At 40.5% G+C, this 21512-nt stretch overlaps 1 protein-coding gene across 2 annotated transcripts in view; it reads right to left on the bottom strand.

Annotated features, from left to right (window-relative positions):
* The window catches only part of HTR1B (5-hydroxytryptamine receptor 1B), a gene marked incomplete at its 5' end in the record, with an annotated part of 76698 nt that overhangs the window by 53656 nt on the left and 1530 nt on the right, over positions 1–21512 (bottom strand). Inside the window, one exon of one of the 2 annotated variants that reach the window (XM_084285151.1) lies at positions 20743–20870. The exons of the other annotated variant lie outside the window; for it this stretch is intronic. Of the gene's footprint in view, positions 1–20742; positions 20871–21512 lie in introns of those variants that run through there. 2 annotated transcript variants of the gene reach the window in all.

Here is a 21512-nt window from a genome sequence, read left to right as displayed (position 1 = left end):
TCGTGGTTAGATATTTGTACCAGACATATTTCTTATATACCAACTGTTAGAGAACATGAACATAAAGTACAGTTTAAGATATATTTCACCACATCCAAGTCAAGAAGAGAGGAGAAATGTGGAGACCTTTCCCTACTCATAGATGTAAAGGGCTATTAATTAGCTAGTCAAGGACTTTGGTTTAGCAAGAGCCATTTGCATCTCCAAGGAGTTGAAATAAAAACACTTATTTTAATTAAGAAGAATGATCAAATAGTCTCTTAGATAAGAAAGCAAAAGAATAAGTTTCAGGAAGAAAGATTAGATCTGTCAGGGTTTCCTAGAATATTTCAAAGAAGAAATGTCTTATAAGAGGTAAGATATTGTTCCAAGGGAAGAAAAAAAGAAATATGTTCCAGCTCTGTACATATATACTACACTGGTCCCCTTTAGGCCTGTGGAGTTGTACTCTAGGACTCAGCCAGACTCACCAAAAAGACAACAGCATTACAGACATTAGCATTTACATGGCTAGGACCATGCAGACCCAGCAAGTTTCTGCTTCTCCTAAGAAAAGGAATAATCTGTGGAATAATAACATGTTGCTGTGGTGAGAAAAAGACCCTTTTCAGAGTGTCAGTCATCAGGCTTATTCCTCCTGTCCCCCAAGATTAGGAGAATCAGCATTCCCAAATCCCCACATCAGTCTTGTTACTGGTGCTCAGGCTCCACCTAACTTCCATGATATAGGAAAGAAGGCCCTAATTGCTCAGCTTTGAGATGTCAAAATTAATATCTACCTACTCAAATAATGATACTTGAGCTGGTGATTGAAAATATATCAAGCATGCATAGTTTTTCATTGGAAAGCCTGTTTTTGCAGATCTCAGGCCATTTGTGCAACTCTTGTCTGAATGTTCTTCAGTTCCTCGCAGTGCTTTTGAAGGGCAGGCAGTCTTCCAGTGGCAGCATCACTAATTCCGCAGACAGGGATATTACTGCCCCTTTGTTCCCCCTCTGCTTGTATAACCACAAGCCTTTGCCTTAAACTCTTTTTCTTTGGGTTTGACTCAGCAGTCTTGCTTACCTTGGTAATTTATTGATACCTCACATTCTTAGGTGTTATCTCACTGTGGGATATGGATATATCCTATCTAAAAAGCCTTTTTTTTTTTTTTCTTTCTCCTTTTTGTAGTTCTTCTGGTGAAGGCAATGCTGCTAATCCCTTCCACCAGGGAGATAAAGAAGCATCTCACAATCTTGCAGATGGCAGAACAAAGGACTGTAAAGGCTCAGAAGCTTCGAAGTGGGACTAGTTAGGTTCATAACAGCTATACTTTTCATGGAGGTAGCTACAGAATCCACTAGAACAGCACTTCAGCCACTGTGCTGCTGCTTGCTGATAACAATATGGTCAGAATTACATTCCACTTAAACAAAAAAATACAACCATTTACAGTGGAAGCAAAAATAGGAACCATAACAGGAATCTTCTTTATTTGTAGTTATATAAAGAGCTAAGAGAGAAGATACCAGGAGGTAGAGCTTGAGAGTACATAGCTCAGTTCTTCAGGGTAAGATAAACACAGCATGTACACTGCCAATATTGTTCTCTGTGGAGATCTTTGTATCAGCCCCAGTGCTTCCTCTGAGGGGTGAGAGGCTCTTCAGAATATCTCAGGAATCAAAAGCAGAGAAAAGGTAACAAAGCAGGAGGGAGGAAGGAGACAGTTAAAAGCAATTAGGTACTTCCCCACTATTCAGGAACTCAATAAAAGTTTCTTGGAGCACAGCAAAACTCCCACTAGGAACTGCTCTTTTCTACCTGGGAATGGATTTCTGAAATCTTGAATAGCTCTGTAAAGGTGTCTTTTCAAGGTCAGAGGAATAAGAGAGATGTATAAGCAGAGCCCTGATATTCTGTCTTATCTTTACTTACTGTACTTTCTGCTTAGTGTCTTCCCAAAACACTGCATGACAACCCCAGAAAAGCAGCTCTGAAGAATACAGAAAGGATTTTCCTTTGGAGCTCTATTGAGACATGCTGAATTCAGCATCAGCAGATAGCTTCCCCCCAGGGTAATTATCCATGAATCCTAAATTTAATCAACATCAAATATTTTGAGATTCTGATTAGCTCTCCTTCAAAACAATTTAAATTAAAAAATGAGCCTAAGCATATACCCCTGGGGCCTGGACAGGTGTCCTCCTAAAGATCTGCTTTAAGAATAACCTTTCTTGTCAATTTAAGTTGACCCAGATGGCTTTCCACTGAAATAGGCAATCGCATCAACCATTGTGGCATTTTAACTTTGGGGGAGTTAACTTTAGCTGAGGGCAGTAATTTCCTACAGTGTTTCAAACAGATCCCCAAGAGAAATGTCTCACTGAGTGCTCTGACACAAATCATAGCCTCTTCACAATCAGCTACTGTTTAAATGAAAAATTACAGTTTAAAAACAAACAAAAGCAAAGCCACTGAAAAGTTCTGTGCTGAGATCCAAAAACACAGAGACTGAGTGCCAGAAGCACACATAAGAACAGACAAACCAGTAATTCAAAATCTGTACTTTGAAAATCTTTGTTCTGAAAGGTATGTTCCTCAAAACCAGCATTTTAATCTCTCTAAATCTTTTATAGACCTATTGTTTTTGTTAATGATTTTTTAAATATGAACTAAAGCTATAAAATGGATTTGTTCCTGTGGCACAGACACACAAAAGCTCCTGCTCATTTAAATCAGCAACAGGACTGGGCCATTTATATCTCTATAGATGTGTTTCTATAGAGATGTGCAGGAAACTGGTTATTAATAAGGGAACAAACTGATGTAGGGTGCCAGCTGGTCTTTGTAGTTCAGTTTGGGTCAAAGGACTTAAGGTAGCATAAAGAATCATAAAATCATAGAATGGCTTGGGTTGGAAGGGACCTTAAAGACCATCTAGTTCCTAACCCCCCTGCCATGGGCAGGGACACCTCCCACCAGACCAGGTTCCTCAAAGCCCCATCCAGCCTGGCCTTGAACACCCCCAGGGATGAGGTACACACAAATTCTCTGGGCAACCTGTGCCAGTTCCTTACCACCCTTACAATTAAGAGTTTCTTCCTAATGTCTAATCTAAATCTATTTTAGTTTAAGACCATTCCCCCTTGTCCTATCATTATCTACCATAGAAAAGAGTCCTTCTCTATCCTTTTTATAACACCTCTTTAAGTATTGAAAGGCCACAATGAGGTGTCCCCGAAACCTTCTCTTCTCTAGGCTGAACATGCCCAGCTCTCTCAGCCTTTCTTCATAGGAGAGGTGCTCCAGCCCTCTGATCATCTTTGTAGCCCTCCTCTGGACCTGCTCTAACAGGTTCATGTCCTTCTTGTGCTGGGGACTCCAGATCTGGATGCAGCAATCCAGGTACAACAAGTGGGACCTCATAAGGGCAGAGCAGAGGGGGACAATCCCTTCCCTTGAGCCGTTGATGCAGCCCAGGATGCAGGTGGCCTTCTGGGCTGTAAGCACACACAGCTGGTTCATGTCAAGCTTTTTGTCCACCAGAACCCCCAAGTCCTTCTCCGCAGGGCTGCTCTCAATGAGTTCTTCTCCCAGTCTGTCTTTATGTCTGGGATTGCCCCCGGCCCAGGTGCGGCACATTGCACTTGGACTTGTTGAACCTCATTAGGTTCACATGGGCCCACTTCTCCAGCCTGCCCAGGTCCCTTTGAAAGGCATCCCTTCCTTCTGTTGCAACAACTGCACCACTCAGCTTGGTGTTGTCTGCAAACTTGCTGAGGATGCACTCAGTCCCATTTTCTGTGTCATTGATGAGGATACTGAGAAACACCAGCCTCAAGACAGATCCCTGAGGTACACTGCTCATTACTGTCCTCCACCTGGACGTAGAACCATTGACCGCTACTCTCTGGATGTGGTCATCAAGCTAATTCCTTATCCACTGGATGATCCCACCCTTCAAATCTCTCTCTCTCCAATATAGAAATTGGAATGTCATGTGGAACTGTGTCAAAAGCCTTACAGAAGTCTAAGTATATGACATTAGTTGATCTTCCTTTGTCAACTGATGCAGTCACTCCATCATAGAAGGCCACCAGATTGGTCAGGCATGATTGTGATTGGTGAAGCCATGCTGGTTGTCTCAGATCACTTCCTTGTCTTTCATGTGCCTTAACATTGTCTCTAGAAGGATCTGTTCCATGATTTTTTTGGGCACAAAGGTGAGGCTCACCAGCCTGTTGTTCCCCAGGTCTTCCTTTCTACCCTTTTAAAAAATGGGAGAGAGATTTTCTTTTTTCCAGTCACCAAGGACTTCACCTTACTGCCATGATTTTTCAAACACATGTATCATGGAGAGTGGCCTGGTGACTACATCAGCTAATTCCCTCAGGACCCTGGGATGCATGTAATTAGGACCCAGAGGCTTGTAGTTTTTGAGTTGTATCAGGAGGTCCTGAACTTGCTCTTTACTTAGAGTGGGAGGGACTCAGCTCCACCAAGGAGCATCGTTGCTCTTCTTCGTGCACTAGCAGCACATTTGGATGTCAGATGGGATGCCAGATTGTGTTTAGAAACTCTAGTGAAGAGGATAAGTAGGGAATCCTGCTCTCACCTCTGTGAACTGTCAGCTACAACAGTTGTCCAGGTTACAGTTCTCCCCAGAGACTTTACTGGAATTGCACCATGTGGTTCTCCTTCCACTTTCCTTCAGTCCCCTGATACTGTGGTCCAGGTGACCATGCTGTAGCCATCCCCAGTAACGTACAGCTGGCAGGCATTGCATGTTATTCACAAAGGTAAAGCACAAAGGTACATTTGCCTCCTTTGTAGGCAGGAGCTGCAAGAGCAACAACACCCATTTGTCTAGGCTAGAGGTTCTGAGCCTCCAAGCTGTAAATCCTTGAAGCTGCAGTGATTACTTCTAAGGGTTTCACAAAAAGTAATTAAGAAAGGGAAGCTTGTTTCCAATAGGTTTACACAAAATAGGGAAGGAAGAAAAATAAAAATAAAAATAAAAATAAAAATAAAAATAAAAATAAAAATAAAAATAAAAATAAAAATAAAAACAAAAATAAAAATAAAATAAAAATAAAATAAAAATAAAAATAAATCAGTGAGGTAGAACCCTTCTGATGGTCAAAAAGCATTTAATTCTTTATTTCATGATATCAATAGAAAAAAGAAGAAAATGGTATTGCAACTTTCCTGATGTTATTGAACTTTCTGAACAAGCAATCAATAGGATTTCAGGCAGTTTTCCTGCCAAACTTAACTCTCTGTGGAAGGAGGAGTAGTTATTCTTCCTTTGACCCTCCATTGAAGGCCATGAGCAGGAGGATTGGCTCTAATTTTTCCATGCCCATAGGATTCCTTGTTCCAGCAAAAGCTGCTGCCCTTCTGTGCACTGATGTTCTGCAATGCCTCTGGCTCTCTGGAGAGCAGATGTAGGTGCACTGAGACAGGGAGTGAGAGGAAGCATGGCCAGATTGCAGCCCTGCTCCTCATGGACCTGAGAGGCTTTGCTAATACAGCTGGCCTATCTGTGACAAGGCAGTAGAGTGGCAAAGATAGGAAAGAGTTATTTCTGTGCAGAACAGGTGACAGGACCATCACTGCAGATACCCAAATCCATGGTAATATTGCCTTACAACTTCAGTATCCTTTGAAGTTCCATGCTTTTGATGATGTGATATTGGTATGATACATCCATCACACATCACCAAGGTCACATCTAGAAGATGTCACTGATGAAATGATATAATAGAACTTGAAGGCTGAAATATTAATTTTTAATAAACAATGAAATATCTTTTTTTATCTTTTTTTTTTTTTCCCTCAGGGGCTATGGGTGGTGGTGGTGGCAGCAGCAGTGCTACTGTGCAAATGGCAGCCGGTATGAATATAAAGTTTGTTATAAAGTATGAGTATAAAGTATGAAACATCATCAACAGCTAAATCATTAGGTGTATGGGAGCACTATTTACGATCTCCAACAAGACCCAAATGTATAAGAAACTTTTGTCTTAAAAGTATACATGCAAAAGAGACAAGACAGATAAAAAAAAAAAAAAAAAAAAAAAAAAAGTGTTGTTGCTTCTACGTTTTAGTCTCTTCCATTTTAGGAAAAACTCAGTTTTTATTCCAATATTTTAATCACTAATTGTCCATCTTCCAGTGCTTTCTACAATATCTATCTGAGATTTTTCTTCCCTACAACTTAATTTCTAGCTTTTTTCTCTTCTCAAAATTTTCTCAAGACAGCCTCAAATCACTTTCTTGGTTGAAGGGCAAAATTGATATTTAACACATCCTATTATTGTTTTCTCATCAGCAGCAGAAGTATTCTCACTTGATCTTCTCTCAGTTAACTTCCTCCCTCTGCAGTTGCTCCTGTAGTAGAGGTTTGAAGACGCTTATTAATTTTCTCCATGACCCAGCATTCAGCAGGGTCTTCACAGTCTTATTCTCTCTATGCTTTTTGCCTGTGAATAAGCCATACTGGTAAATAGAAATTCATCTACCCTCCTGAGGTCAGCAACCAACAGATTTATTACCCATCTACAGGTTTCTCATTTACTCCTAACTAAACAGTCTGTTGAGATGACATTCCCTCTCAGTGCTTTGACTTAACACTTTAAACTTAAGTACAACATGTCCAAAGAAGAATCCTGTCTTTCTCTTCATTACCTTTAGCTTTGCAACTGTGGAAAATGCCACAAATACTTACAATCAGGAATGGTCTTAGATTTGACCTCCCTCTCCTTGTCTACCTTGCAATTCTGTCTGCATAGCACTTCTTCACAACTGAGACTTATACCCGCATCACTCACTATCTCATTACTTACTTCCCACAATATTCTTTTCTCTGGCTTTGACAAATACCATCTTGCATTGCTTCTAGCCTGTCAGCTGCAAAGTTAGTTTTCTTAGCTCATTGTTTTGACTATGTCATTCTTCTCCTTGCATCCTATAACAACAAACATAAGCTACTCTGAGTACTTTCAAGATTTTGATTCCTCCCCACACTCCACCTAAATATATCAATTTCAAATATCCAGTCGTATCTGCAGCCAGACTGCTAGCAATTGAACATTAAAATCTAACTATTTTGCTCATTCTTTTCTGCAGGCTGAGCTGTGGACCAGTCTTTTCCACCTCAGCCAGGAGCCATGTGTTATCAGATAGCCCAAGTTAGGCTGTGATAAGGATTATTAATGAATGGCACAAATGCTTCAGTAAGCCAGTCACAGTATGAATTTTCTGATCCAATCTAAAAAATAACAACAAGAAAACAAAACAAAAACCTATATTCCCAATAATTCCAGGTCAGAAATCCTCTTAGCTGAGTAGCCTGCTTTCTACCATGCAAATATGTGAGAGTTTCTCCATTGATCTCAACAGGACTACGATGGATTTATATATTTAAAATTTGGGTTTGAATTAAAATCTGCACCCTAGAACACTGTGCAAGAAGGGGTAGCCTTTCTGCTAGAATCAGGACTTCCTGACAGTGACAAATCTCTTGATCATGCCTTTATTTCCTCTTTTGGTTTTGGAATAACTCTAGTCTGACTGCAATATTGTTCAAGAAATTATTTTCAGATAACATACTGAATGTCTCTTTAAGAAGAAAAACTGTCATTTATTTTTTTCTATCCCACAAGAAAAAATAATGTTTTCTTTTATATTTATTTCAACCTTCATATCCCCCTCAGATTGTTACTCTAACTACTGTTCTATCAATGAGAAGGGAAAGTTCTTTCAGCTTTTACATGGCTCTAGATTCATGACTTTGACTCTTCCCAAGCATCCACACTGTACAGCCAGCTGACAACAGGTATGTGACCATGCAGGGTGTGGAGTCAGGAGGATCTAGATATGATTCTGGTATTGCTCTTTGTTGCCATCATTGGCTGCAAAACTGGTACACCAGGTCAACAATGCTTCAACAGACATACCTTTCACCCTATGTTATTGCAGCCCTTAAAATCTCCGGTTGAGATTTGGTCCCAAGTTCTGGTCCCCTCAATCTCTATGAGAATGTGCAGAATAGGAATGGACAGGTGAAAAGATTTTGCAGTCATAAATAATTTGGAGAGAAGGAAGACATAGACATCAAGGGTGACAATTCAAATCTTACAGTGTTCCTCAAAAACTCGGTGCACAGTTACCTCCAAATACACCATTACTGCAGAATTACAGGTTACTATCAAGTCTGGTCTCAGTTAAAAGTCAATAATGGCTCTACAAGTCATACTCCCAACTTTTCGACCACAGGTCACAGAATTTAACAGTCATCACTGGTCACAAGCAAACATTTCTTCCTCTCCTTGCTCTCCTGATACTTTGTCGTACAATATCTATGTGGATTTATCCTACTTCTTTTCAGATAACAGAAATGTAATATACTGGATAACTTGACACTTTTTCAAGGTGTCCAATGTTACATTTTTAAGATTTGTAACAAATCTGGGTAAGGGATATATTGCCAAATTTCAGATGACTGACCAGATTTATTACCAGATAAGATTACAGATTAAAAGAAACTTATTTAAAAAACAGAAGTTTTCAGTCATGGGATAAAGTTATGAAAGATAAAATGACAATGACATAATTAAGATTGCATTTAACTGTGCACGTTCTCCCTGAATGAATTCAAACAACAGCTATGTTATACCTCATTCTCTCTTAGATTTAGTTGGAATCTTATCTTCTACTGTTGAGTTAAAATGGGTTTATTTTGTTGTGATGGTTTCTTCATTTGCCACAAGCCTTCCTTTCTCACACTCACCCCCCGCACTCACCCCAATTTGGACATGAAAAAGCACAATACAAAAGCTTAGGACCTCTTTCTGAGTCATCTCAATGCCGAACATCTCATCTTTGTAAGGAAGCTTTCTTCCTCTTTTCATGTGAGTGATGCCACACAATACTGAGGAACAAGATATTTTCTCCCCCCTCTCCTCCCTATGTTTCCATGAGGCAGATTGCTACTGTTTTTCTTAATTAGCACATTCAGCCTGCTTGTTTAACAACCATCATAAAGCATATACAAACCAATTAAAACTAGGTAACAATTTACATAATGTAGATCCAACTGCTTTTGGTTGTGTTGATTTTCTTCTATTTACATTGCTTTGTACAGTATATTGTTTAAGGTATACCTGTGAAAAGAAAGGGTCAATGGATGAAGAGGCTTCCCTCTGAAGACTACACTATTTAATGGGAGAATTCTTAGTGGACTCATGATTTGCTAATGGTTTACTCAAGCACAAAAATACAAGTGAACTACCTTTATTTGCTAAACAACCCGAAGAACTACAACAGCTCAAAGCCCAAAAGAGAACAGCATTTCCCAAGCTGGAGGAAACAGATAACAGTTTTGATCAGGAAGTAAAAAGGGAGTGAGAAGTCTTTCCTGTCTGAGTGACGGATGAAGCAATTGCTTGGAGTAATGGCCTGACTCAGAAGAGTTAGATCTGACTGCAAGGTCCAAATCCATGCCTGGAGTGCAAGAAAATATGGGACCCGACACTTCTGGAGTCTGACAAAATGTAGATCCAAGCACACAGCAAGAATGGTTGTGAGTCTCTTGGCAAATCTGTAAGGACATGGTAAGGAAGAAATGTAAAGTTAATCTAAATAACGGGTAAGTGTAGAGCCATTTCCTTGCACTTCTGCACTCCCAAACGTTTGGAAGACTTTTTCCACTGTTCTGTCTAATGTTGACATATGTATAAAAACACGTTTGTTTGCTTAACTTAACTGGATTTAAAGGGTTTAAAGGTAGCTCTTTAACAGCAATAGATTTTATCCCTCTGGCTCTGATATTCCTCATAATCTGGATTCAGGGGTACTCTACGGCTGATTTGAGAGCTGATATCAGAGAAATAGGACTGGAAAACTTGGTTAAGAAAGCACTGTGGCACACAGCAAGGTATGCATGGAACTTGGGAGTCCTGAGAGAGCACATAGCACTCACACCTGTAAGTGGTGATGCCATGCAGTAGTAAGCTAGAGGACTAGTTAGTGGTCTAATTAGTAGATTGCTCTGCCCAATAATGAACCAGGCCTGAATTTTACATCATTTTGTACAGTAAAGCTATTGACTGTTGCACAAGTTTTTGTTCTGATATCACCTACATTCTGCTGTTTCTCTGTCAAAAATGTAGGTAAATCACCAGCTATCAACATCATTTTGCATTGAAACATGTTAAAATGCAGCTCATGGCAGGTAATTCACTTTGAGGTATACTGAAGAGGAATGGTGACAGGAAAAGAGCACTGTGATTACTGAACGTTTAGGTCTGGTCTGCAACAGGCCAGACAACAACAGCATCTGAAAGCAAAAAGGATTGACAATCCTGTTTGTCATCCCATATCATGTTTTCTGCAACTGTGGATGGGGTGGGAGGCTGCAACTGTCATTATTTTTGTTTCTGAAGCATTAAGGGCCAAATCATGTGAGTACTCTGATGAATTCCTACTCCCTTGGAGATCAGCTCTTTACAGGGCTGACATAAACATGTTCTGAAAAGTATGTGATGATAAAACCTATTTCCACAAAGGAAGAAGATTGGTCTTACTTATTAGGGAGGCACTGAGGCACAGAATTACTCAGGGTCACTTAGCAGATCAAACTCTGCTCTGCCTTTCTTCTGCTCCCAGTTGATAGTTGGGCCCCCAGATCAAGAAGGATGTGGACCTGTTAGAGCATGTCCAGAGGAGGGCCACAAGGATGATCAGAGGGCTTGAGCACCTCTCCTATGATTCCGTGATAGGCCCTCTTGGGTAGCATTCTCCCCAGGGCATCTGAGGCATGGAGCAGCAGCACATGAGAAGGGTGCAGTGGTGGGTCATGTGGATGTGGTGCAGGATAGGAGAAATAAAACTTTGGTTGTCACTGGGACTAGCAAAGCCTCAGGTCTCCTTGTGAAGGTGAAGAGTGGTAAAACATGGGGAGTAGAGCAAAAATACTTGTCCCCAATCAGTAAGTCTTACAAGTTTTACTGAGAGCTTCTCTTGCATTGAATTTCAGCATTTTGAGGAGGGAAAAAATGTTATGAGACATCATCTTATATGTAGTGAGGGCAGGGAGCTGCTAAACTGCTCACAGAGGTTTGGCAGTTAACAAGTATTTCTCCATCTATTGTTTGTTTTGATCACAAGATCCCTGACAGAGATGAGGAGCCATCTCACGTGTCCCTCAGCATTGTGCAGAGCCTGACTAGCCTGTTGGACCTGGTGCATGGAGCAGTGAGAGGTAGGTGCCAGCTAGATCCCCGTAGGGAAGCATACTATAGTTGGTTGACATGTAGGACTGGATTTACTCCTGAAAATGCACAAGTATCTGCCCAGGCCTAGAAGACAGAAAGCTGACTGATTTGCAGATGTAATATCACTGTCTACTGGCCATCAATGCTCTAAAATCATTCCCAGCTAGTGAGTTTTGGCAGTGAGTGTTGGTCTTTAATGGAGGATATGCTCCCTCAGTCAAAGGTAGTAGTATTGCCTCCACCATCTCCAGCAGTCTTTTATGCATTATATGAATGTTAAATTGCAGTCATCACAGATATTAAAGGAAATCAATAGTTGCCAACATGTACTATGCAACAGGATTGAAAAACTACTTCTTTTACTAATCCGGTGCACCATAGAACATGAAGTCTTGAGCTAGATGAGAGTTTTAGCCCTGAAAGTTTTCCTTGGGACCTAGAAGTGTTCATGTAAATAAATGCAGGTTTCCTAGGAAAATAAATAAATAAATAAATAAAATGCTACTACTACATTTAGGCAATTTTTTAAACAATATATTGTTTTCCTTCCAATATTGATGATGCTTTTTGATATTCATTTCTCATATTTTTCAGTTTTGTAGTTTGTTGTTGTCTTAAGAATTTAGGAGACATATAGAAAGGGAAGGACATGTAGTTTGATTTTGAAAAAGGTGGGTTTGAAAACAGCAAAAGAGTATTCTGAAAGCATTGAAAATCTTTTTTTTTTTTTTTTTTTTTTCTTATGCAACTAACTTACAACTATACAAACCCCAGTGTTGCTCTCTGCTTAGGAACAATGGCCTCATTAAATACAATGGGAAAAAGTATCACACTTCTTACTATCTTTTGAAATGATGGGTCTGAATTTGGGATGTTCTGTCTAGCCAATTCAAGGATTTAGTCCACATACATTACTTAGTCAAAAATGCCATATGTAAAGAAAGTTAAAAGAATGTAAAGATCCTCATTCTATACAATGAACTAGTAACTACACTGCTTGGGAAAAGTGTGGTGGAATCCCTTCAGGATCCTACCCCAAGCCTGATTAAAGGAACTCAATTATTTCTGCTGACAAAATTCTCAGAATATTTTGTATGCTTTACCTGAAGTGTGACTGAAACCTGTCATTCAGACAGAAATCAATTCACTGTTCCTATAGTGAAATGTAAAATTCCCAGTACTACTAACTCTTATTTAATTGAAACAAATGCTGCAGTTTAAAAGTTGGGCAAGAGTATCCTACAGGGTGTTTACATCCAGCTGTTTTCTGTAGGAGCTGAGTTACAGTAGTGCCTATTTATGAACTAGTGAGAAGGTCTGTGATTTAATTAAAGAGAGAAGAGATAAAATCCTTCCTTCATAAATGAAAGCTAATGCCCTCTAATTGTATATAGATGAGAAACAATATAGAGAATCACGTGTGAGCCTTCTTTCCTCATAATACCCTGGAGTCCCCAGTTCTGGGAAACTGCAGGATGATTACTTTTTCAAATATTCAGTTCTGCTGTACAAGTAGAGACACACTTAATAATGTAGAACATCAGGAACTGGGCCCTGGAATTTCGAAGCAGTCCACTAGCTCCACAAACAAATGTGAAAAAAAAATCTTTGCATGCCCACTCTGAACAGTCCAAGGCAATATTTCCTTGGAATACAGACTTTATTATGCCATTTAGAATCCATTTTAGCTGCAATTTAACATCTACTAGAGGAGTCACAGTGGGAAACTGTGGCAGAATATTCAAGGGTCTTAATTCCTCTTTGCCTAAAGCAGAAGTAGGGCAGGCTGGGGAATCAGCATTCCTCTGTACAACTAGAGACAAGAAAAGTGTCAGAAATGCTTCCTCAGGATTTTCAGGCATGGTAGAATGAGAGTAAGCCAGACAGCATTTAGAAATGTGTCATTTTGTATAACAATCGTTTTCCTCTGAATATGCCTGCCTTCTCTTGACTTACTGTTGAGTTGTCTTTGCGTGATACCAAGGAGAAAACCTTAAGCACTGGCTCATCTGTCTTGGTAGTGAAAGTGCAGGATTGCTTGTGTCCAAAAGAGGTTTCAAGTACACCCTGATGATCCTTTTTTTTTTTTTTTTTTTTTTTTCTCTGCATGTTTTGTAGTTCTGCTATATCCTTTCTAAGGCACTTTCTTATAGTGCACAGGATACAGGACATAGTGATTTACAAGGTAGAACAATGTTGTCTTCTGTTTTTTCGCTATGCAATATTGTTTGTTCTTTTGCCTACAGCTTTTTTTTTTTTTTTGGGGGGGGGGAGAGGACGAAGGAATGTGTGTGATTTTTATTGTGCATTCTCAAGCAGGATTTTATTTTTCCTTCTTATATTATTTTGCCCTTCTCCACATCAATCCCTTTTGCTTGTTGAATTTCCAGTCCCTGTAGTTAAAATATTGAATAATGTATGTCTTATGCACATCTGTGGGACTTGGCTATTGTCCAAAAGGAGGATGATACCTCTCCCCAAGATTTCTGTGAGGCCCCAAACTGCAGACTTTAGAGGCCAAATCTTATATTTGAAAGTAAGGAAGTGATTGGTTTGTGTCAACCTGTATGTAAATACACTGCTCGTAAGTGTATTTAAATATGTGAATACATTGCCCGGGTATCAGTACCTGTCCTGTGCCTTACTGGCAATCTTGTAAGGAACTAATTCAGTTCCTGTTAGAATTTTGACCAAAGCACAAGCATATAAATGAAAGAGACTGATTAACTTATGAGGACTCTTTCAACCACCTTTTCCATTAGCGTGCAATTCATCAAAGTTCAAAAAGCTTATGCAAAGGTACTTGAGTACTGCCTGGTAGTAAGATCTCAACTTCTGATATGCAAGATCTAGTTTTGGCCTGACACGTTAGGACACATTAGGTTATTCTACAGGGTCTCAAAGCTGGTATTCAGCTCAATAGATCTGAATACTCATTGGTGAGCTGTTGAAGATTATTTAGTGGACACCTAAATAACCATCCTTTGCCTATTGTGTCTATACATTCACTCAGCATGAAGATTTTACAACAGAATATTTTCTTTCCTTACTATATTTTAGTAAGCATTTCTGACATCCTGATTAATTCAATCTATATTACTTGTGTCAGTGACGCTTTTCTGATGACAGGCAAAGTGGTAGCCAGCTATATCCCTTCTCATTTTCTCTTGATAGAGTCTGTTTGTTTACCTGTTAAAAAGCTCCTCTGCCCCTCAGAAGAGAGCACGAAGAGACACTGGCAGGTAGAGAAAGCTGAGTAATACCCTGCCCCAGTTCTTCCCAGGTCCATCGCACAGACCAATACTTACAGTGGGATAACTGTAAGGAGAAGAACTGAAAGTGGGGAAAGGAAGGTTTCAAAGTGTTTTGGGGAGGAACAAGTGTGGGAATGAGTGATAAAGGGGTAAAAGGGGCTGCCATGTGTTGGCTGCTTGGTATTGCAGTCTGGCCATGCCCTGTGCCTGATCAGTGCAATCTGTCATGTCTTCTTATTAAATTCCATTTCTAACTCCTTTTCTGGGTAAGGAACCCTGTTTTGTGTGCATCTGTGAGGCTAGAGGTCCAAACAACTGCAGCAGGACTACTGTACCCCATTGGTGCAGCAACTGGAGAGACCAGAATGACTGTGTGTGATCTCCCACAAAGATGAAGCCAGAGTAGCTGAAAAGTAGGTGAAGTGCTCTGGGAGCCAGGCATGTGTGTCTTGAAGGGTGAGACCACAGGAAGCAGTGGTTACCAGTGGGACCAGAGGAATCCCATGCAGCTGCCACCAAGCCCTCTGTGCCTGGGTGGGTCTTGGAGTGGGATATCAGAGAAGAGCTGGGATCCAGAACCAGCTGCTGGATGGACTCGGTATTCAGGCCAGTTACAGCATCGGGTGGGTGGGTGGGTGGATGTGCATACGGTGGTCTATATCAGCAGCTAGAATGGGGCTGTGGCTGCTGATGGAGTTACCTGCTCACCCACCCGAGCCCTGCCACAACAGGTTTCTTTCAGCATCTCTCACCTATATATCTCTCACCTATCTATCTCTCATCGCTCCTGAAGCTCTCCCTGATCTTTGCTCCCTGCTGAATCTTTTTGGATCTTTTTATATCCAAACAAATGCAGACCTTTTGGTATGTCCCTCATGGGTCATAGAGACCTATCCCAGTATGAGATTAGAACAGATACGTTCCCTCTTCTACCTCCAAAATAGCTGTTTGTGTGAGGTCTGACCTATTGTATGGTCCTGTTTATATCATATCCGTGTCCTTCAATTCTAAAACAATTTTTTTTCTATGAAGAGAGTTGAAGGAAGGACAACCTCCTTCTGTAAATAAGAGACAGAAGCCTTGCTTGCTTTTTCTCTATTTCTCTTAAATGTTCCAAATTCTCTAAATATGAGAAACAGTGTTTCTCATAATTTCAGGGACTGGATTTTAGAGGGCTGGATCCAAACAAGATTCTAAAGATGTTCTAAGCCCAACACACAAGTAGAAAATAGCACAAAGAAATTGAAATTTGAATTCTATAGGAAAAAGGGTGAGTGAGCTTGCAAAGTGTATGGCTTAATATAAAAATAGGTATGAACGTATTATAAATGTTAATTTGATCATATCTGGGAATAGCAAGATTTTAGAAATAATATTATGAAACTAATATTAGGAAAGAGGGACCCCTGAGGTATCTGAATGGAAGGAGAAGTCTAATTTAATTTCCATTTTACTGAATTCTGGAAATGTGTTTATTATTTTTGCCCCATTCAACCCTAAACATGTTCCTGAAATCTAATGCAACCTCATAAATGCCTAAATTGACCAGATATTGTTTTTTCCCTTTTATTCTAGCTTTTGCCTTAGTTCTGTATAGTGAAAGAAATGCAGAAAGGGATTATTTTACATAATAATCCCCTGTTCCTGTCTTTCCTATTTTTCTACGACCGTTCAACCTAAAAGACAGAATATATGATTACTTGGTGAAAGCCTTGTAGCCATGAACTCTGTCTGTTTTGTAGCCTTCAAAGCATTATTTGTATAAAGACAATAAGAAAGTCTTGTTCCTTTATAAGGATGACTGCAAGGAGTTTGATCTCTGAGAAGAACAGCAAAGAATGTCTTTCTCCAGCTCCCGAAAATGACTCAGTAAGAGATTTTGATCTCTGTATTGTAAATTTGATATCCTGTAGATCTCCTCTTCACCTCACCTATTGAGTTGCCTGTTATATTACATCTTTCAAGCTTAATACGTGATTGATTAAAAAGCTTCATTTTCAGCCTGCTTTTCTATATGACCATTTTCAGCTTAAATGTTTCATGATTATTTTTATCAGCCAAACCCACTGCTATAGGATAGTTCACTTAAGCTATGGATGTATTTTGTTTTAGATACTAATTGTTGGAATAAGAAAAAAAAAAAATCTGTCAAAGTAATATGAACCTTTCTGTCCTCATACATCCAGGCTGTTAATCATAAAAAAAAAAAATCCTAACACGCAAAAAGAAGTCAGAGACTACTTCATTAAATAAATGAACACATATAATTTTTCTACATACCCTTGGCTACTGTTCTTCTCTCTGGAAGTCTTTGCTCACCTGTCTGCTGGAGTCCTGAGACGTTACAGTAATAACCCCTTTTTTTTTCCATACACACAGATCAAGGCTTGTAAATTTGTGATGACTTCTTTGTCCCCTCTCTTTGCTACAGGCTGTGTTATTGCTGGAGAAACCTGTTCTTCATCATCCAGTACACTTTTAATTTGAATGGGATTTCATGATTTGAATACTGGATTGCCCTTTGCCATGCTGCTCAGCCCTATTTGTGACTGCAGACCACAGTGCTTGTTCTCCTATATGACAACCTCTTTCGGGTATTACAACCCTGTAAGAATTCCTTTAGACAGATGTGAATGTGCTTCTGACAATATCCACCCCTTTCTGACCAAGTGTGACCCACAGGGCTCTGCTCATGGAAGGCAGGCTGGCCTTTTGCAGGCCTGAGGAGAGGAGAGCAGCAAGCTGCTGCTCCAAATGGAGCATTACCTCTCATCTCTACTCCATGCAGCCCCACTGGAGGCTGAAGACTAGCCCTGCTTTATCAGGTGCTGGGCAGTGGATATGGCATAGATTTCCAAAGAATAAGTAGCAGATCCTTCTGTCCCATGGAGCCTTGGCACAGTAGGCCTTTTCTTACACATGCTGAAATGGTAGAATTGTTTGGCTGCTGCAGAGGAATAAGAAGATTCATTATGAGGGATTTCCTCTCTCAATTTCTATATTCTGTGGCTGTGTTTTATTAATAGGAAGAAAAAGAAATGATTCTTAAGAAAAATTGTGAAATACTTGGAAAACAGCACAGCTAGGGGGCTGCAGGCAGCTGATCCCTCGACTGCAGCTACTCTTGAGCAGTCATATGGCTCACAGTGCTTGCAGTCAGCAACGCTATCACACATGTACCCCTTTACCATTAAATGTGGGAAGCACAAGGCTTGCAAATGTGTGATCAGCTTAAAACCTCAGTGCCTGGTAGACTTTTTTTCACTGCAACATCATTTGGCAATGTTTGAATCTAACACCACAAATAAATACACAAATAAGAGCGAGGCACGATGCTTCTGGAATGGAAGGCCAAAACAACACAGGCTTAAGCACCTTTGAAGTTCACCTGTAGGATCATGAAGAGGTCCTCATGCCCAAATAACACAGAGGCAGACTCCTCTGAACCCCACTGAGATAGAAGGATAAAAGGATTAAAAGGACAGCCTCTCCCACTGAGGATTTCAGCCACTCCATCCTTCCCAAGGCTGAGCCCAGTGGCCAGGCACAGCGAGGAGTGGAGAGGCAAGAGGACAACATCCTCAAATCCCCAGTGCTCCCTAGGAGCTTCAGAGAGAGACAAAGCTTCACCACTGCTCCCTGAACCCTGGCATGTTTTAAAACCTAGCCAGGACACACTGTGCTAATCATAGATTAGGGAATAGCTCATACGGTCCACCCTTCCTGTCCTAAAACATGCTAATGAATCCTTTCATCTCGGGATATTTTTCACATATTTATATTTGCCTGCACCAGGCAATGTTTGCCCTACATTTCTTCCCTCTCACTGTGAACGGATGCACATCCTCACTCCACCTATCTCTCTGCAGGAATGGTTTTCTGAACTAGATGAGACTGCTCAGCCAGCACGAGGCCTTTAGCCAGAGTATTTCAGCAGGACTCCAGTTCACTTCCCATCTCTGGCCCCAGGTCGCTCAGCAGCTTTCACACCGATGTCTTCCCAGCAGCGAGCATCAGGTTATCTGAAATGTTTGTGCTCAGAGCCTCAGCATAAATTGGGAAGGAAAATTTCTTGATAAATTAGCTTCACTGCTTCTCAGCAAAATCCTCACATCACGAAAGGGAGCCAGGAGTTTTTGCTGTCTGTTGCTGAAGATAAATGTATGCTTCAGCAGCAGGAGGACCGGGGAAGTCCAACCCCTGAACTCCGTGCTTTGCAAGTCATGTCACTTTGTAAAACTCTTAAAAGACTTAACTGCCTGCAGAAATGCTGAAAATATTAGTTTTAGGGTCTGATTTGCCAATTCTTAGACACACAAGAAGTCTCATTGAGAATTTGGGGTAAGCAAAAGTCATTCAGTTATTACAGCCTTGGAAAATGACTAATTATAAAATAGGTTGAGAATTGTTGAATGCTCTCTTTCTTGCTCTCTTCACCCCATGTATGCAAATCAATAAATAAATTTAAAAGCAACTTAAGCACCTTAATAAATTAAGCTGCTGTTTTAGAAGATTTCTCTAATTAGATTTATCTTTAATAATATGAGGGTACTTTCTAGAAGTCTAGCATGGTACTTCTCTTTGGTAGAAGTATGCAACTTTGAGGCAAGTCTTCTGTATTTATTAAAGTTACTAGAAACGTTTATTTTCCACTACTTGAATTTATGTCTTGCAGGTGTCTTTCCTGCCCATGAACACTTCTTCCTCTTTACAGTTAATGGGAGTTGCAGAGGCACAGAGGCTCAGGTTCTTATTCATTTTTCAATTGGGTAAATAAATCCTTATTACTTGAATAACTCTCAGAAGAATAATAGGTAGATAAATCATGTAAAGTTTTTGCAATCTTTACAACAGCCCCCAACTGGAATTTCTATTTCTGATATATACAGTTTTAAGAGAACATCAAGTACAGTATCCACCAAGTACAAAAAAAGTTTTGCTTCATTTAATGAATTAAGAAAAATATTTGTCAAGAAAAAAAATAAATAAAATTTAATCTTGGATTATATAAATATAATAAGTTTTCTCTAACAGCACTGGTTAGGAAAGTTGCCTATTAAAAATCTGACCACTGATCGAAGCTTGCAATTTCAGCCTTCATCAGTTGCTTTCTTGAGTGACTCATCAAATCAGTTACCTAAAAAGTCAATATTGAGAAACCAGGTAAACCAATAAATACTCCTTCCAGTCACACACTTGCTACCAAACACTCTTGAGAACACAGTAAAGCGTTTTATTGTTTATACTCATTTTCATTTACACATAGGAGGAACAATCAATGCAGTTCTATCACAGCAGGTGGACCATATCCTGAAACTCTAACTTTGACTGCTGAATGTACATAGACCTTTCTTAAGGTCTGGTCAGATCAAAAAAAAAAAAAAAAAAAAAGTTGGGGGAAATAGGGAGGAGACCAATTTCAATAACATTATTTTATTCATGATTCATGGGCATTTATTTTGCAGGTGATACAGCTCTTCTGAAAGAGCAAACTGCTTCACTTCTTACAAAATAGACAATAATGTAATTACTTAGAGAGTTCTAAATTTTGCAGTGGTTCATGCGGTAAGGGTGTGCAACTGACACAAAATGGAAAACATGGTTACAACAGCAAATTGCTACTTCTATTCCCAGCTGGTTTATGGAAAAGGTCATTGGACTTCTTGTTTTCTGCTCTCGAGTTATGGAGTAGAAGCAAGAAGTATTTACATTATGAAGGCAACGATGAGGACAGGCTATAGATATGCAGTGCAGTTGAACAGGTCTACAACTCGTTTCTACAGTACTTGCATTTGCTATTGTTTGGAAATACAAATATAACTTTTGCACACTGCCACTTCTCACACACGTTCAGCTGAAGGAGTCATTTACAGAGTTTACTGTGATGCTCCTAATTTATTTAAGCCTCCGTCTTTCCTTCTTCTGTGGCTCATGATGAGTGAGCAACTCTTTCCACTGAAAGAAAGAAATTACAGGTGTGCAGAAGTACAACTATGCTACCGACACAGACAGAGACAACTGTGCTCTGGTGCACACCCCTACAACCGGCTGGAGAACAAATTAAGAAGTTAAGCCTGCAAAATAAATTGAGTTTACTCTCAAACTTTTTCTTCAGTCCAGATGAATTATAGACCTTGATTCGAGGCTGCCCTCTTTTTTTATATTTTTTTATTTTTTTTTTTTGCAACAGATCTGCGTGACTATTGGAACAGCATCTCTGCCAGAGTCATTACACTGAAATGCAGAGCTGAGCAGTTTGGTGGCAGTATGTATTGACGTTTTTGCAGCATCATGAGTCTGGCAACTGGCTTGGGGAAGTTTCAAGCAGTGGGTCTTTACAATAGCAACTTGATTCTGCAGACAAAAAGCAAAAGATTGGCAGAATTATTAAAGTATCACAATAAAGGCGAGCGTGTCTTCTGCAGACCGTGGCACCGGGTAGAGCTATTAGCTGGCAGCCACTTTTGTCAGAGGCGCAGAAAGGCACGGTTTTTCAGCGAATGAGGAGGAACATGAAGGTGTGGAGCTTTTCCCGGTGGCTGGAGGGCAGCTTTCTTCTAAGGATCCCTGTTCCCGGCTCAGGCCGGGACTCCGACTCCATTCCCAGCCCAAGTCAGAGCCGTAAGGAGGCCAGAAAGTAGGCTGAACTTTACAAGCAGCCTTAATCTAGGGCCTGCCCTACCTTCCTCCCTTTCCTAATAATAAATAAATAAATAAGGAAACCGACGCCGGCAGCGGGGCTGCACCCGGCCCCCGGCTGCTGCTCCCGGGGGGGTCGGGAGGCGGCGGCGGGGGGCAGCGGCAGCCGGGCACGAGTGTGCCCTTCGGCATGCGCTAATTAGCCTAAACCGGGCATTAGCATACGAAATGGCGGCACGGGGGTTTAATGAGTGGGGGGGCGGTGGGGGGGGAGCCGATTGCCGAGAGTCGCCCCCCGGTAGCCGTACGACACGCTCAAGCACACGCACGAACACACGCGCGCACACTCGCATGCAC

Source organism: Netta rufina (assembly GCF_964035555.1).
Source record: "Netta rufina genome assembly, chromosome: 3".
NCBI classification, from domain to species: Eukaryota; Metazoa; Chordata; class Aves; order Anseriformes; family Anatidae; genus Netta; species Netta rufina.
The sequence above is the reverse complement of the archived record's forward strand: the minus strand, read 5'-3'. Positions and strand labels throughout refer to the sequence as shown.